Source organism: Bactrocera latifrons, unplaced genomic scaffold, assembly GCF_001853355.1.
Source record: "Bactrocera latifrons isolate USDA-ARS-PBARC rearing strain unplaced genomic scaffold, ASM185335v1 scaffold_8, whole genome shotgun sequence".
Classification (NCBI taxonomy): domain Eukaryota; kingdom Metazoa; phylum Arthropoda; class Insecta; order Diptera; family Tephritidae; genus Bactrocera; species Bactrocera latifrons.
In genome coordinates this window covers 2,390,426-2,395,565 of record NW_017537489.1, presented here as the reverse complement: position 1 = coordinate 2,395,565, position 5,140 = coordinate 2,390,426, and positions in this window count along the sequence as shown.

Genomic DNA, 5,140 nt, shown 5'->3' with positions numbered 1-5,140 from the left:
AAAAAACGTCAAAAACACTAAATTTTACGGAAGAAATGGCAGAAGGAAGCTGCACTCAGGCTTTTTTTTAAAATTGAAAATGGGTGTGGCGACGCCCACTTATGGACCAAAAACCATATCTCAGGAACTACTCAACCGATTTCAATAAAATTCGGTATGTAATATTTTCTTAACACCCTGATGACATGTACATGTGAGATCGGTTCACAACCACGCCTTCTTCTAATATAACGCTATTTTGAATTCCATCTGATGCCTTCTCTGTATAATATATACACTAGGAACCAATGATGATAGCGGAATAAAACTTTACACAAATACGGTATTTGATGCGAGAGTATAAAATGTTCGGTTACACTCGAACTTATCCCTTCCTTACTGTTTTTTTTTTTTAAGTAAGGAGCCTCGAAATATATCACCCAATGTATGAAAATGCCTAGATTGAGATCCTTGATTCTGGTTGACTTTTTACACTTTAAAGTATTTCCCTGCCAAGTGGCAAGAGCATAAAATATTCGGTTATACTCGAACTTATCCCTTCCTTACTTGTTTATTTTGTGGTTCAATGGAACCAGCAATGTTAGTATGATTATAATTATACAGAAGAAATCAGTTGTACATATGTATGTATTCTCAAGAATTGCTTTCTTACCACACATAATAACTATATTTCTGTTATATACATGCATGTATTACATACTTACACATATGTATATTCGTATGTCTATGTTCGACTTTAAAATATTTTTCTCACACAAAGCACAGACTTTAGCGATATTAATTATTTAGCATTGGTACATATATACTTTTATCTTAAAGTTATATAAATTCACAGTTATTTGGTAAAAGTTCTCCAAAAATTCAGTTATTATATTATTTTCAACACACCCACTATTTCTACTACAATTTTTATAAATTTCTATTAAAATTTTCAATATTTGCAATTACTAACCGTGAAAATAAATTTATAAATTATATTATTTTCAACACACTCACTATTTCTACTACAATTTTTATAAATTTCTATTAAAATTTTCAATATTTGCAATTACTAACCGTGAAAATAAATTTATAAATTTAATTAATGTAATACCGCAGTGCTTTTGGTCCGATTGCCGTTATTGACGACATCAAATCTTAATATGTACTGACTTATGACTTTACGCTTAAGCTATATTTTGCCAGATTATGCTCATAAAACCGCAAAGTTTTTTGCACTCGATTATTAAGAAAATTTCAAAAATTTTATTTTCACTCAGAATTATTTTTTGGTGACATAATTATATATCATCCAAAAGGCCGGGACCATCACCTTTCCGGCCTTTACCTTTTTCGGAGCTAGTTCTCCTTTTGAATTCCACTGTTATGACTATTACTTGATTTATGGTGTATACCAATGGATTCAGTTTTCGAAAACCGCTAAAACTGCTCCGGATTGCGTTTAAATAGTTTCAAAGGCTGCTGTGAAGTGTACTCATAATTGCACTTGTTGTCCGGAATGAGAAAACTCGGCATCCGTTGCTACGCCCACTTTCATATGCAAAATGTTCCATGCAAGATTTTGAAAATAGCGTAGCTCATTCAGAACCTACGTGTGACCACTTGGAAACTTGTTAAACTTCTTTATGTCAGTCGACATCGAAAAGGAGTCAAGGCATAGAGCATCGACTTTACTTAAGAATCTAGTAATTTTTTCATTTTTTCATTTTCATGACTCAACTAAGGGGTTTTCATTTACTCTACATTATATTTATATTTATATATGTACATATAAGTACCTACCACAGCATTTTTTATCCATATGTACATTCGTTGATCATGTTTTATGTCTACGAGCGAGTATTATCATGCGAGCGCAGATACCAGGTAGCTCGCGCTTGCATACAGAGACGTTTTTCAAGTAGTTTCTGTGCAATCTGTATGTCGGCTGGCTGCAAACCGAATTGACTTTCCTCAAATTACTCATAAAACCTTGGCGCAGTGACTAGCAAAAGCATGTTGGCATGTTAGTTTAGAAAGCTTATCTCGGAAAATATACTTTTTGATTGTCTGATGCTGTATATGATTCAAATACTAACTAGCGACCAGTCTGGAGGCAAGTCCGCAGAATGGAGCTGACAGATCGAGAAGACTGAAAAAAATGTCTGGATCAAGGCACCAGGAAGATAATGGAGCATCTCTTGTGCACTTGTCCCGCATTGGTAAAAGAGTACGCTGTAGGCATCTGGAATCCCCATCTGGTATCGCCAAGGAGCAAAACTGGTATATGCGTAGTTCACTGACCTACCATACTAACTTAACCTAATGCTGTATATTAGCTGGCTCAAAATTTACAAACTGTAAGACAACTAACAATCTGTATAGTGTGCTCTTTGGAACATAAGTGGTTAAAATTATAAGAGCGACCCTTAAGCCCTTAAGTTGCAACAAGTATCTTTTAGCATCCACGTTACATTAACACAACAGTCATATCGATTGTGAATGTTATGAATCTGATATTAAAAACGGTCGACTGAACAGCTTTCATCCTAACTACCTAATAAACTTATCAAAAAGGTCACATACGAATCGGCTTTATACCTTAGTAGGCACATAATATTTATACTCTATATGATCAGCGTGAGGAACGTGAGGAATCTATACAGTATGAATACGCCCACAAGTCCCTCAGTTTTTGAGATATCGATCTGAAATTTCGCGCACGTTCTTTTCTCTCTAAGAATCTGTTCATATATCGGAACCACCACTATCGAACAATTACAGGATAAAGATGCAATACAAACCCATCGGTCGAAGGCAAGACCTAGTATGGAAAACTTTTTTTATTTGAAAAGATATTTTTACGAAATTTGTCATGAATTTTTTCAATGTAGTGCTACAATCTCTGCTTAGAACGGATCACTATAATAGCGTAGCCGCTGTCTTTTAATTCGCTGAACTATGTCAAGGTCGTCATATATCTCGTACAGCTCATCGTTCCATCGAATGCGATATTCGCCGTGGCCAACGCGCAAAGGACCATAAATCTTTCGCAGAACTTTTCTCTCGAAAACTCGCAACTCCGACTCATCTGTTGTTGTCATCGTCCAAGCCTCTGCACCATATAGGAGGACGGGAATTATGAGTGACTTATAGAGTTTGGTTTTTGTTTGTCGAGAGAGGACTTTGCTTCTCAATTGCCTACTCAGTCCGAAGTAGCACCTGTTGGCAAGAGTTATCCTGCGTTGGATTTCTAGACTGACATTGTTGGTGGTGTTTACGCTGGTTCCAAGATAGACGAAATTATCTACAACTTCAAAGTTATGACTGTCAACAGTGACGTGAGTTCATATGTCATACAAGCTGGTCTATCAAAATTCAGTTTTTGTAGGGATCATCTTTTTATTACACAAAAAATCCCCAGGAAATTTGGCTAAGTATGTTCTGATCAGACCAGACCACACCCCGTTAGAATATAAAAATTGCAGCAGTGAAGTGTATTATAGCTTCAGTGCAGAAGAATTTAGCATTTTTCCTTGTGTTGAAGCTAGTATAGGTTAACTACGTTTTTTATCAAAAAAAAAAAATTCTTTATCACGACATAAAAAACATGCAAAGATTACAAGAGCTGAAGATAGGCGCAATTCGTGATTAATTACAAAAAATTAGCCAGTAWTTGATTCATTCAAGTTCGCTCGCTCGCCGTTTAAGCAGCATTGTACTAAACTCCCCAGCAACAGCAACAACAGCAGAAAGATGAATCACTGAACTCGAAAGAAACACACGCATTTATTTTCAGAGAAATTCTGTCAAATTTAATAGTGCCACAGCTGCAACTACATCTAACGCCACGTCTTTTGTAATTTTCTAAATTTGTTTCGATAAAGTTGCATTCAATGCTCTCTGTATGCCACACCAGAACGTAATCACCACTCAACATTTGAGTACGAGCTCTGCTTTCTGCTCTAAAAAATACGAAGAAAAGCAACAACAACGTTTTAGTCTTAGAAGCAATATACCATAAGAAAGGGGCTATTAATCACATTAAACTCATTAAGATTTTCCTCTACAAATTTCATATTTTTAAAAGAGTTGGCGCACAGCTATGAAAAAATTTAAAAAACAAGTTTAAACACATATCAAAGGCAGAGATTTATAAAAAAAAAAAATTTTTAACTAGACAAGAGTTGCCATCTCATTAAAAAGTAAGCGCAGCAAACTAAGAATATGTCTGAGGTCAAACACTAAAAGTTGAGCGAAAGACAGTAGGCACTTGAGAAAGCTTTAGCGTAAATATTTTCAAGCAGAGTTTCCGCCTAATTTCAAAACTTTAAAAGCATAATTGTTACCTATACAAATTTGACAAACCCTACGCTTACCCACACTTTTTAGTAAGAGGAAAATACATACATATGTTAATGAGTGCGTATATACATCCTACAGATTTCGAGATCATTGAGCTTCATCTGCCATACGTTCTGTTACAAGATCACACCGTTCTAAAAAAAAAACTTTAAAACATTTGCTTACTAAAGTATAATACAGTTTTTTACTAAAGTTAATTTTATTTTATATAAATGAGCGATGTCCAAAACTTTATTCGAAATTTTTATTTTCGCACCCACAGTTTCTAATGGTATTGATGTCGGTGCTCGAAACAAAGAATTTTTGAAACTCAACAGGTTATGTTCACCAAATCCGAACTTTCAGGCGGCCAATCAGCCGCAGTTATGAAATCAGGATTATTGCTGCTGGTTGGTTTTTGCCTTCATGAAAGGTCCAATTATCTGCATTAAAGAGATTATTGCTTAACTGCCACACCTTCTATATTAGGCTGGTTTAAAAACAGTGTGAATGTAAATGTTTGGCGAAAACTTGAATGAGACAAAGTAGAGAACATCTAATATTAATAAAAATGAATCGTTCATGCAATGTAAGCTACATGACCCCTACTAACCGATCACGTACTGTCACCTTGGCAGCTTTAATCAAACATTCCGTGAATAGAAAATGCTCAGTTTTTACTCCACAAATAGGTAGAAATGACCTATATGCGCAACTCAAAAACAATAGCCTGATAAGTAAAACACAGTAACTGACTACTAAACCAAGCTTACAATATTTATTTGCATTATTTTTTTCTTTTAACTTATGTTCGTCA